A 14314-nucleotide genomic window follows, 5' to 3' on the forward strand; every position below is an offset into this window, starting at 1 on the left:
GAACTAATACATTTCTAGGAATAATTTTTTTTTACAAGAATAGGATAAACTATTACCTTGTAATGTTTACTGAACCCTACACCGATATTAGGTTAACGCGTGTTCAGAGCTTTTTGATTTTTTGAAATTATAATCTTGAATATGAAAATGAATATATTTAAGAGCAAAAAATATTGATTTTTGAAAACCAGTCAAAATGTATATTTATTATACATTTTATTATTCATTATTTTTTTTTTAATCGATATCATTTAAAATAAATTCTTAAAAATTTAGTTTTTTTTAAGTAACTGACTGACTTTTCTTTTTGATGTTTAAAAAATTAATAGTTGAAAATTATACATAACAACTTTAAAAATCGATTTGTAATTTTTCAAAAAATACAAAGTTTTAATACTTTTAAAACTATCCAAAAAGATCCTATGTGCTTGGAGTTCAGTTAGGTTATTTGCAATATCGTGCATCTGTGGGTGGGAAACTATTTATGGATCCTTGGAGCGATAGAATCCATCTGTGGATGGCACGGATCGGTAGATAAATTATTATAGATGTGTTGTGGTTGAGGGTCATTTTCTGCGTTGGTTGGTTAAATAAGAATAAATAAGTAAAATGTATGTACATTTTGACAGATATAGCTATTTTGAGGGTTGATCACATTAAATGAAATAAAAGGATATTCAATAATATTAGTAAGAAAATACTTTTTGCATTAAGCAAAAAGTTTGTAACACTAGAAAATCAATTGAAAAATGGCTTATGTTTTTTTTTATTTAATGATCCATTGACCATATATTTGTTCATCCCAGAAAATTTTTTAATCAAAAATTTTTAACCTAATTAAATCACAAATTTTCAGTCTAATTAAATCAAGTATTCTAAAAATAATGAATCAAATAGGATGCCCATGGCGTTATAGAATGAAATAAGGATATTGTCTTGTATATATTTATAATATTTTTAACACCAACAGTCCAAGGAATGGTTAGAAAAATATGTACATCTATGGATCTGACCTGAAATAAAACTGCAATATAATGTTTTTGATGGAATTGAAATTGTTTTTTTCTACATAATTTTATTTATTAGTACTATTTCATATGTCATCGAATTAAAACTAAATTTCTAAAAATACACTAATATATGCGTAATTATACAAGAAGGTGTTTCTTATTTTCATTTTGTTGAAATATCAGAGTCTCCGTTTAATAAAATCGCTTCTTATCGATAAAAAATATAATTAGCAAAGTTTAAGCGAAATTGAAAGATATTTAGAGGTAGCTCAACGGCTTCAAAGTTTAAAGAATTGCCTTTTTTTTTTAAAAGTGACTTCTTCCTCAAGTATCGAGAAAAAGGTTTAAGATTTTTTGTATTTTTAATTTTTTAAAGATTCCTATATTTATTCTAAGATATATTAGTGTTTAATATAGGAAAATACTATGAATTTCACTTATAATGAAAATTAGTTGAAAAAAAAAAAATAATGATACAAAACGTAATGCACACCATGTTTTTATATTTTTTTTTTTTTTTTCAACAAAACAACCAAATAAAATAACATATTTTCATTTAATTGAACTGTTAGAGCTTTATACTGAAAATTAGTTTTTTTATTAAAAATAATACCATTGGTAAAGTGTGTGTTTAGAACAATTTGTTTATTGATAATTTATTTTATTAGTTTTTAACTTCATTAACATTAAGATAATTTATATCATACAAATAATAGGTTCTGCTCTGTAAAGCATAATTATACAATATGCATATTAATAAATGGTTATCCTTTTTTTATTATTATAATGTCTGAAATACTAACGTATCCTGGATACATACTTTTTTCCGAGTTGGTTACATCTTTCGATGCTTTTCAAAACTTGCTATAAGAATTGAAGCAGCGATACTTTAGTTATTAACATTCCAAATTAAGAACGACTACAATCGAAACAAAAAGTCATTTTTTTCAGAAGGAAACTGGTGAAAATTCAAAAACATTGCTCTCAACAATTTAAAAAAAAAAATTCAGACATAAAACCTGTATTGTAAACTGTTTTCACGATAATCAAGAAAGAAGTCACTTTTTTTGAAAAATTTCGGAATTTTCAAAACCTTGAAGCCGTTGAGCTACCTCTAAATATTTTTCAATTTCGCTGAAACTTTGCCAATTATATTTTCGTATCGATTGAAAAGGATTTTGACCCTGCAACCCGGACATTTCAACGAAATAAAAAAATAAGAAAAACCATAGTATACAAACATAAACTGACATAGGTTAAAGTTTTTGTTTTGTTTTTAAATAATCAATTCTTACAAATTTTTAATAACTTGTAAAAGTATAACATCCCTATTTCCCTCTTTTTCCCTCTTCCTTGCTCCCAAGGTAATCAGTAACAATAATATAAATTATAAATAATAGCTAGTGTTTAACTTACTAACTACAGGTAGCCTTAGGGTGAATGGAAGAAAAAAAACACTAGCTACTACAGTGGTAATCACTTGCTTGTTGTGAATTTAATTACTAACACACCCCTATATAATTTAAAAAAATCTAAACTAATAAACAATTAAAAAAAACAAAAAAAAACAATCTTGTTGACACCATTCTCGACACATCAAATAAATGAAAAGTCCTGTTTCATTAGTGTTAATTTATACTCGTCGAGAGCCATCTTCCCTATTCTTGGTGAAGGGCAGACACCTCCGGTATGTGCCCGTAGAGATAATAGTCTGGAGCTTGCATATCACCTTCAACACCAAACGTAGTCCGACGATGGTTCCTTCGAAGCCGTAAAGTCCCGGAATACGTGAAGTATTGCCTTCACTTGATTAAAATCCACACCTTGCTCCTGAGCGTCTTTCAAATGTCTCCTAGTAAAAATACCCCCAACGATACCCAATCTTTATGTACATTCTTGTTGGATCCCAAATTGTCATGAGGTATTGATCTAAATTTTACTCCTTCACTGTTGCCCTAACAAACATATTTCTAAAATCGTCATTCGCCAAGATGATTCTCATGTTTCTAATGGTGATATTATATGGAATCCCTTGCTCGTAATTGGGTTGATTTTGGACCATAATTATCAAGAGGTGAGTTGAGTTTTTAAAACATCGTCTATCATTCTCAATCCACGAAATGTCTTCATATTTGCAGGTACTTTTATTTGGAGAGCTCACTCTCATGGAGCAATGACGCCCATCCTACCTTGACGCAATACATCTTCGTCTCTTTGGTTATGCTTTGAATCTCTCTCCATGGTAAATATTTAATTTATTTTTCCCCAAACCCCATTATTCTTTGTTACGAAAATAAGTGAGGTACCCATCTTTTGCAATGATATCAATGAGATGCTCAATTGTGTCCCACCAAGGACACCGTAACACTTTGGAGTTAATAGTCTTCTTGATCCTACCGTTTTAGGTAAACAAATAAGTTCCCTTCCTTTCTGACTCCATACTTGACTATGTGTTTTGTTATAGGCCGTACATCTTTGAATATGGTTAACTTTTGGAATAACCACCATTTACCAACATTTAATTCACTCTAAAATGGTGAGTCTATGTTTTATTATTTCTTGATGTGAGCGATCTATATTTTTATTGATTTTTTCCTTATTTGTCAGTACTTGAATCTCTAGATAAGATTGGATTTCCTGCCACGATGGCTTTCTTTGCTATTTTTAACGATTTTAGGGTATAATGTATCGCAGACATATTTATTCAATAGAGACTTAGATATTTTATTTTCAGGGCTGACTTTGTTCCAAAGTTGTCTAGTAGTCTCTAAAGCTTTGAAGCATTTTCCATGATTTTTTTTTCCAACAAGAATGACTGTGCAATCGTCTGTAAAAATATATTTGTAACTCATTCCCCTACAACGACCATTCCCTCAAGGTTGGCGTCCATAATTTTTATGAGCCTTGCTATAAAAAGGAGAAATAGTAGATGACTCAATGGATCCCCTTGCCTCACACCTCCTTCCAATTTTGTTTTTGGACCAGTCTTTATATCTACAGTCGACTCCGCACAATCTAATATATTACTCTCTCCCGAACAAAATATCTCAGGAAATGTTCTTTTTCTCAGTTTTTATTATGAAGAAATGCTCTATCGAGTCGAAAGGCTTCTAGATATCCCAAGATATCAGCTCCAATTCATCTCCTTTCTTTTTTTTTCGCCTGTCCCACTATTGATGGCAATGACATGGTTACATCCTCATTAGGCGTCCGGAACTAAAATCAAATTGTATGTTGGAAGAATTTCTTCTAAATTGGTTTTAATCTGTCACATAAACAACTAGAATAAATGTTATATTGTATTTCCAGCAATTTAATCGGTCTCCAATTTTTTATCTTTATTTTATATCTTCCTGCCTTCGGATGTAGTATAATTAAACTACGTTTTTGTTCCTAGAAAAATAATTATTAAGAATTTATATCAAAGACCCAATCAGTTCTGGGAACTGTATATAAAACACCACTACTGTAAATCCTGAGACACCAGGAGCTTTATCAGTCTTAAGCTTTTTTCTTATAAACTTCCAGATTTCTGATGGTTTAAAAATCTTCGTCAGCTCTTTCCTGACCTCGCCCAAAAACAATCCGTCATATGTTAAAAAAATTATCTTGCCTTCATATGAGATGTAAATAGATCTTGATAAAACTTTCCGACATACTCAACTGTCGCCTCTATATTTGCATCGTCATTATTCTCTATCTTGATCTCATTTATAATATAATGCTAATTTGTTTTCTCCATATGGTTTAAGAAATTTAAATTTTTAGCATTTCTATTTCTAATTAAATTTCTTGTTCGTACTCGCGCTCCTTCGGGCATGAATTCGATTAGCCTCTCCAGTTCATTGCAGGCAAGACAGTCCTCTTTGTTCTCAATAAGTTTCCGAGAAATGTTTCTCTCTTTCTAATCCTTGCAGCTTCTATTATCCCAGCATGTATCAATATCTTTTTTGCAGCCCATTCAAAAATTTCATCGCCTCTTTTACTGTCCATCCAGTCTCTATATCGGGTTGGAATCCTTTATTACACATTTTAACGTTTTTTTTCCTTTTCAATGCGTAGTATTTCTTCATTTAGTTTCCTTCTCGCTGATTTCCTCCAATTTTCCCGTTCTATTAATAGTACCTCCAAGAAAAAATGATCTGACAAGCCTTTGGTGTTTATCTTTTCAGTTGATCGTTATTACAGAGCCATTCATCCAAGATATATACATGATCTATTCTGCTCTTTGATTTACCTTTTTCATTTTGCCTAATGAAGGTGGGCTTATAGTTGTCTTTTATATCCGCGAGATCATACAATTTATTTGATATCTTCTGAGTTATAAATTCCTTTTTATTTGATAAATCGAAGTTGGATGTAAAATCCAATCTTTCTTACTATCATGTAACTGTGTGGAGTTATGGATGTGGTTCTTTCTTTCATATCTTCTAGCCAATCTTTTACAATTTCTGAGTTTGATGCCCCAAATTTACATTTAGCCTTCTGCCTGAGTATTTCATGCGATTCGACCTTAGCAAAGACATCAATACAATGATTCACTACATCTGGAGCAATAAACCCTTTGATTTCCGATACTATATTCTCAAAAAAATCTATTTTTCTCATTATTTCTCTTGATTCTACTCTGGCCTCATATGTCCTGCGATTTTTATAAAATATTTTATTATTACATGGTAATGTAATTTTAGGTAGAAGTTATTCCTTTTTATTCTTCGCATCGAAGTGAATAGTGGACCATGTGAAAGTCTTAGACACATTGAGTAAATGTCTGCTGGATCCAATCATAGCAACTTTGACCACAGCAAGGCTGAATTACTATAGGTCATGTCATTTTAAGTAATTATATGGTCGTCTCCGAATTTGGATACATAAAGAGGGGTCATAAACCATCCTCTTTTATTTTTGACTTAATCTTCTTCGAATGGCTTACAGTTTTTAATCGTGATATAATTCCTTTCCCAGAGTCTTTTTACAGTCACTGACGTATAACATTGTTTTGCCTCCATTCCGGGTAGATTATCTTTCGGTTTTTTCTAAAAAAAACTAGTAACTCATTTATTTTGGTTTCCTATTACTGTTCAATACAACCGATTCCATGATTTTTTTTTCAGCAATTACATTGGTGGTTCTCCTTTACATGAGTTCCCCCTGTCATATCGGCAGGGTTTTTGCTTTTATTCTATTTCTCACTTCCCATTAATTAGCACGCTTGTATTCGCTTCGTGAGGTTTCGTGTCGCCTTTATTAATCAAGTTTGCAGTTAAAATAAAAATATATTTTACATTTTGAAAAAAGAGTTTGTATAATATAAATTTCCAAAACAATTATAAATTCATTAAAAAAAGCAAATATGAATACATTCTTACGAGAAAAAACATTTATTATAAAACTTTGTAATGTATAAAAAAACAATCGCAAGATTTTAAAATTTCTAATAACCAAGATCAAAATTAAATTAAATTTAACATATTTTATTTTTAGCAAGTATTACCTTAACCTTTTAATATTCTTACTAAAAAAGTAATTGGCATTTACAGAATTTACCGGTCCAAAATTTTTGTCGTCCAGTCCATTCTTGTTATGAATTGGAAAGATGCATCCAAAACGGACTCAAAAGTCGTCTAATAGAACAATCTTTGTTAAATAACGTTATTAAATATATCAGCGAGTGTTATCAACATAGATCAATCCGAAATTTATATATTTTTATGTAGGATAACAAGAGAGAATGCCTGGCCAGATGGAATTCATGGAAACCCCGATAGAGGACCATAGCGATTCTGACGTGCAAATCGACCGTCGGAACTGGGTATAAGGGGAAAGACTAATGGAACGATCTAGTAGCTGGTTGTTATTGTAATAGTTTTTTGTTGAAATAGAAAATGATTTAAATTTTAATTTTTCAATATCTTAATAGTTTTTGTTTTTTTTGATCAGATGAATTTCAATAATAGAATGAGTTTGAATCACATAAATTAAAAAAAAAAAAAATTATATTGAATCAATTTCAATTGAACAAAAATTAGGCTTTATATCTTTTATACTGGTGCTGAAATCAATTGTATTTCTAACAAATAAAAAGATGGGATTTCTTAAATATATAAGAGGAGTTATTTATTATTTTTTGAGGTTTATATAATGGTCTATCTTCTATTCGTTTTCATTTGGGAGATAAATAACACAATTTTTTTAAAAGTATTTTTTCCATAATCCAAAAAATTCAATACCAAGAGTACAATGTATCAGACACCTCTAATGAGTTTTCTTTGGAAGCATTTTTTAATGATTTCCATTTCATTTTTTTTTTTTTTTTAATCTTTTAGACATAGTTTTCCAGGAATACGCATTGAAATGGACTTAATATATAGGTATACATAATCTTCTTCACTCAATAGAAAATTACTTTTTAAATATTGAAAGTACAGAGTGAGCATTAAAAAAGGTTAATAGTCCTAAATATATCATTTATACCAATCTATTTTATTGAAATTAATCAATTCATCATCAAACAAACTTGTAAATAAGAGTGTTTCTTTTTTTTATACTGACATAAAGATGTAAAAAAAATAGAATCATAACTGATTTGATTGTTTTCCTAAATATAATTCATTTTGATCAATAAACTTTTGGATGCGTGAAGGCTAATTTAGTTTTTGTTTCAATTTTTCTACTCTGACATTGCTATATCTATAAATAAAGTAGCTAGAAGTTTTAGAAATATGTTAAGGGAGTCTTCTCATAGAAATTATTATTTGAAGAATAAATTTGCTGAGGCGAAAATTGGAGAAAGTGAAAATTCTGAATGATTTATATAATACAAATTAAACATTAATATAACTACATTACGTATATAATCGTATATTTGATTTGATGAGCTGCATTTTTTATTGTTCCTTTAATGGGTTTGACATAGTTGCACTGATTAAGTATAAAACACAGTAAAATATTACAATTACACCAACTGACCTTAGGAATTATCTTTGAAGTCAATTTACATTAAATATATTTCCTTTTTTAGAAATGACCATGAATCGAACCTACGCAGAATTAGTTCAATTCTCACGAGTGTGTTGTCCATTGAGCTAAGTCGTTCCAGTAGATTTTTCTTGATCTGTGAGTATCGATTCGAAATTTCACACTTAATTGCGTTAACTTTATATTATTTCTAAGAATGAATTGTTTTTGTCTTCATTATATAATTCTTCCTAATATATTCAAGGCTTTGATTTAAACTCTTTGTCACCCTGAAGTATCAATCTACCTTTGAAAAATCTTGACTGTTTAATTATTTAATAGAAGAGATGAAAATTTGTATGATATTATTTCAAGCACTACTGCTGTGTGCATATTGAATACATTTACCTTGATTATATCTATCACGTAATATAAATTTGGAAAAGGTTTTGACCTTTAAGGAGATGGATCTGACGTTGTAATTACGACTACTTAGCTGATCGTCTGAGTGATGTTTTTACACTTTCCCTCCTTATATTTGTCATGTGGATATAGAAATTTTTCAGAATTCAGCTAAACATTGTTAAAGAAGTCGTAAATCATCTCTAGTATAGGTATAACCCTATGATCAAACTTGTTTGATTGTGAAGTGATTTGTCTTCTGTCTAAATTAAACTACTATTTGTATCTGTTTTCTAGAGTGGAAGTGATTTCAACTACTCCTATTAATACATTTTTCTGTTTAGTAGCCATTATTGGCTTTTTTCTAACACATTATAAGTATTGTAACACATATCTAATTTAAGTATTTATTTACAGACAAACAATAATTGTTCATATATTCTTAAACAATTATATAATATAAAGGGTATTTGTTTTAAACGTTTGCAATTTTATCTAGCCTATCATTACAAACCTATTTTAGTATAAACATATACTAATGGAGAGTAGGTCAATTAAAAATGTTAATCTACCAAGGCAGTTCCTCATTATGCTTCCTTACGGCAGTATAACTTCGTCTTTTTTAACCAGAAACAAAAACGTTGCGCAGTTTGGTGTATTTTGTGCAATATAAATGGTAAAATAGACAACGTGCTTTTGGTTGAAGTGGTCGGATGCACTACTGGATTTGTCAAAAAACAAAATCAGAAAATATATAAAATAGGATGGTGAGGATCTACTGACGATGATTTTCTGGAAGCTTTGTGATCTAAAACTGGTCAAAATCGTCCAAATTCCTGCTTTGTTGAGGAAAATATAAAAACAAAAAATGAGAAGAATCCCTGCCAATCGATGAATGCGATCGCTGACAGCATTGACGTAGGGTCCGGGTAAACTCTTCATCATGTCATCAATGAAAACTATTCACGTCGCAGTGGGACAAAAGGGTCACCCGAACCAAGGCTTTGATCAAGCTACAACAAAGCCACCCATGAAAGATCTTGTTTAGTTCTTCTCAGATAAGAAAAATTGATGTCAATCCCAGAACAGCCCTAGCTATCTTTTTATTTTCTTCACTCCCAGCTAGAATTGAAGAATATTAAAAGTACTGAATCATAGCTAGAAAATATAATACTTTAGAACTATACATCAGGTATGTTGTCTCTTTAAAAGACAGCTGAAATGATGTAGTTGGTATTTTCTTCATTTCAGCTGTTGTGGTAAAAATTAAAAACCTTGAAAGACCGTTTATAAGAATGAAAAACTTTACTAGGATTGGACAGATGGGAATGCAGTTTGTTAGACTTATCCGACACTAACAATATCTAATACTACTTTCCAAAGAAAAACAGTATTATTTAAATACCATAAGATTTTAAGGGACTAAAATACCTATAACATGGCTATTTTTTTACAATTAATTTTATTTCGAATCAATGAGAGCCGATATTAGTAGAATAATTAGACATATTTTGCATATTGAGGTTTTACATATAAAAGTAATACTAGACGTAAGAAAGATTTATTTTATATAAGACATTAGAGGTAAAGCCCTTATATAAGTTTCTTTTTTTATGATATACTAGCATTAGTATTAGTAGATATTTTTCTTAAATTTTAATTCAAAAATAAAAAAAAATTTTGTTCATATAAAATTTGATTGGTTAAGTACTCAAGATGTTGTAAAAGGAAAATTTTATAAATCTCATAAAAAATTATTTATAATTAGCTCATTTCATTATATAGTCATTCTGTCCCTTATTTTGTCTTTATCTTATATAAATGTATTTGTATACATTTTTTAAATATTCCTACTAAAATATATTATTTTTAAACATAACACTTAAGTGGATATTTTAAAATGTAATGGACAATCTATATTTAAAATTGAAATATTTATTCTTTTACATTAATTTCTTTGATTTAAAAAAACTATTTTCTCTCTGAGCTACACTTTCTGTAAATTAAAAGAGTGGAATGGAATTTTAATACTTGAAAAAAAAAAACTCTTGGTTGTGGTAATGCTGTTACAATGCTAATATTTTTGTACCAGTCCCGGTATTTAAATAGATATTGTTATTTGAGTACTTTCTGATACTTTTTCCACTAAATATAACAGGCAATTATGTTATTAAAGGCACTTACTTTTTGCTTTCGTAGTTTTTTAGTTTGGGGTTATCTCAGAAATTTTAGGGGTTCTTTCATTTTATATTTCTTTATAAAGTTTAATTAGTAAGGGTCACAAATTTGAGGGGCAAACTTTATCGACAGACTAATTCTTTTATGACGTAGTGAAACAGTAAGTTCAGTATAGTACTGTTTTAAATGCATCATTAGGCTTGTAAAAGTGGTTTAATTCCTTGTGTGTGTAAATCAAAAAGAAAAATAATTTTTGCCAACTTTTATTTACGACATATGGGCAGAACAGAGATCCCCATAGATCAAAATAATATAATAATGGAAGAGGGCCTGACTTTTTGTTGTAGCTACCCAATTATATGAACAGCCATGATTTTCAAAAGCTGTTGTGGTTATTTTAAAACTTTTAAAGAAAGAACATGTACCTTATAACTATGAAGTAATCACTAGTACGTGAAATACAAAAAGGTAACACTGAGAATTAGTTACAGACCTATAACTCTTTGTTCGATTCAAAGTGGAATGGAGTATCGACATTGGACTAATTTCTGTTATGTACATTACTAGATACGGAGTGGGGTTTGTCCTTATTTCCTTCATTTCAAAGCTGCTTGTAGTTTACTCAATGAAACGTCATGACTGTTATGCTTCTTTTATCCCAAACATTCTTCAAATTATTTGGGAGACCACCTTAATTTTTCACATACTGTCGGCTAATATTTTATTCATCTCTGGAGATCAATATAGTGCTTTTAACTTACTAATAAGTTTGAATTTTCAAATTAGGAGGAAATAATAATATTTTATTTACAATATACAAATATTTCGCAGGTTACTTAGTTATACTTTTTGTTTAAAGTATGCTCCCGAAGATGTTGTAATTTTTCACATCCCTATCCATCAGCTTCCTTGTACTGCTACAATACCAATGTACAATTGCAGGAAAATTGTTATTTGGAACATTTATAGTTATTGAATTATAAAATCATAATCCCTAAGCCTAAAACTTGTCTTGTGCAATGGCAGAGCCACCAAGCAGGCTAAAAACCCTGCCACAACTTCACAAAATATTTAAACCCCCTCCTAATACTTCAAAATATACACCGAGTCCATGCATCGTTTAAGATTACAGGAGGGACACCATGCAGGTTAAAAACCAACACCGCCAGTTCACAAAGTGTTTCCATCCCCTTCAAATACTTCAAACTAAAACTGTGCCCTTGAGTTGATTAAGGCTACGAGAAAGACACCAAGCAGAATAAAAACCACCTCAAACACTTCACAAATTGTTTAGGGCCATCAACAAAACACTTCAAAATAAATCACAGGCCCTTGTGGCCCTTTGTGATGTGCACAGAGGGGGGGCTAATCGATATGGTGTTCCTGCCGTATTTTTAATTAACCTATGGGATTGGGGCTCATTTTTAAGTATTTGAAGGGGGTGGGGTAAATGCTTTGAGAAGTGGTGACAGGTGTTTTTAACCTGCTTGGTGGTTCTACCATTGCACAAAACATGTTTTGAACTGAGGCATTCTGATTTTGTTAGTAAATGGTGGAAAAAATTTCCAACACCAATTTTTAGCACTTGTAATTTTTTCCAGGGCTATATTTCCACTTGCAATTTTCAAAAGGATAGTTCACCGTGAACGCTTATAAATTTAAAAAAAAACAAAAGTGCGTACCCTTATAAAATTGATCAGTAGTTGATGAGCTACATCAAATGGCAAAATTCAGTTATATTGAAGAAATAACAAGCATTACTCCGTAATAAGGTTGTTCAATTTTTTTAATTTTGTCATTATTAACATCATCAAACAATGAAAGATATTACTCTTTTGCAAATATGTTTGTTTTTGTATTTGTCTCTACTCGAGGGGGAAAAATAAATAAGAAGAGAATTACATAAATATATTACATCCAAATAAAATATGAAAAATGTAATTAATTTTTGTAACAAAGGATAAACATTGGAAGAAATATATTTAGAAATGATGAAAAATTTATAGTATATGTAAGGGAGGCCAGATTTACTTGGCACCAAAGTAACATTTAACCATATTACTCAGCTAATCAGATGTAATATTGACTTCTGATTATTTTTTTATAAAGGGTAACCAATATAGGCAACTTTGAGCAACAATTTCATAACATAATGTTTTAACAAATTTAGTTTTGGTAACTTTTTGTGTGAACTAGAACAGTGTCAGAGAGGTCATTTAACCCTTTCAAATCCATAAGGATTTGAAAGTAGTTTTGTTGAATGTTGATATTTTGATTGTACTAAGATTAGTAAAATAAATTTTAGCTAATCTTTTTTTGCAAAAAAATTATGAGTCCTCTGGGTGTGAATAGAGCTTATAATTCATAAAAATATAAGTTTTTTTAATATGTAATCCAAACTAAAATTCTTAATCGTATGTATGTAAGTAATTATAAAATCACTTTACTTGGAACACGGCTTCCTTTTCATCTATTCTCCCTTCTTATGCTGCAAATCTGTGTTTAGATTCCCTCTGGTTGAAAACACCAATAGTTTTAATGGGTATCTTCACTAGCTCTTCCATACTACAAGACATGGCAAATCCGGAGGACGTTGTGCTGTATATGTATTATGTGAAGCATTTTAGAGACTATTGACTCAATTTTATATCCATCATTGGCCCTTGTATTGATAACACGAATCAAACAGATATTTTTGGCTCAATCCCGTACGCTTCTTGGCTCCATTAGTTTGTTATTTTTCTTATGTGAGTGAACTTGCAATAGAAAAATAGTTATCCTTAATTTTTCTTCTATATTGGTGATTATATTCTATAGATGGTGAATATTTTATCTATAAATTTTGTAATACCTTGTTTATTACCTGCACAGATAATTGAAAGGTTATTGTTATATTACAGAGCCTTAAAAACCATGTCTCTGTCAATTTTAAATATATTTTCATCTTTCTACATCCGGTCCCATAAAGCAGGTATCACCATGATAAACAAGGATATCAAAATCACGTCCACTTGTTTACAACCCCTTGAGATATCGAACTTTTCTAGTAAACCAGGTACGATTAATTTTAACTTGGAATTTCTTAATGTAACTGGATTTTATTTTAATCATGTCCCTAGGGATTTTGTATTTTTGGAGTAGATTTATGTGGAATTTGTGATATATGAAAGTGAAATCTTTTTAGAATCAACGAGTAAAATAACGACATTCTCTCTATTTGGCTATTGTAGCGATGCCTTCTAGGATACTACAAGGAATTTAAGGAATTTATATAATTTTATTTCGCTTTTATGGACCCCTTCTGTTTATTTAGTATGCAGATTTCTAACGTTTTCTACGGTCGGGTTTTCAGGATATCAGTGCGAATATTAAACGTAGTGTTCAGAAACGTAATTGCACTAAAGTTTGATAAAATTAAGTTTATTTTATTTTTTTAGAATTAACATTAAAAATCTAAGTTTAATTATTCATTTATCAATATTTATTATATCTGAAATTATTTTAATTTTATTTATCTTACACAATACAAACATTTCTTCCGGATTTATTGTACAGTTTTAGTCATTTTGTTGAACATAAATAATAGTTTGGGTCAGGATTATATTTATCAATTCATTAGTAAATATTTTGAAATAGAGATTGTATTTTCATGGATATCCCATTGGATGGTCGTGTCAAGTGATCAGTGCTGTTGTTGACAGTCCACCTCAAGTCTTGTATGTTTATAAATTTTTTTTTTTTTTTTCGAAATAACGTGAATTTTTGCA

General features: G+C 29.9%; 1 long non-coding RNA gene across 1 annotated transcript; it reads left to right on the forward strand.

The window, feature by feature from the left end:
- The first annotated feature begins 2699 nt into the window (after positions 1-2699).
- Positions 2700-7047, forward strand: LOC139907665 (uncharacterized). Its single transcript, XR_011784395.1, has 5 exons — positions 2700-3084; positions 3149-3252; positions 3309-3415; positions 3475-3546; positions 6728-7047. It is a non-coding gene; the product is annotated as an uncharacterized lncRNA (long non-coding RNA).
- The last annotated feature ends 7267 nt before the right edge of the window (positions 7048-14314 follow it).

The sequence above is a fragment of the Lepeophtheirus salmonis genome, chromosome 2 (assembly GCF_016086655.4).
Source record: "Lepeophtheirus salmonis chromosome 2, UVic_Lsal_1.4, whole genome shotgun sequence".
Classification (NCBI taxonomy): domain Eukaryota; kingdom Metazoa; phylum Arthropoda; class Copepoda; order Siphonostomatoida; family Caligidae; genus Lepeophtheirus; species Lepeophtheirus salmonis.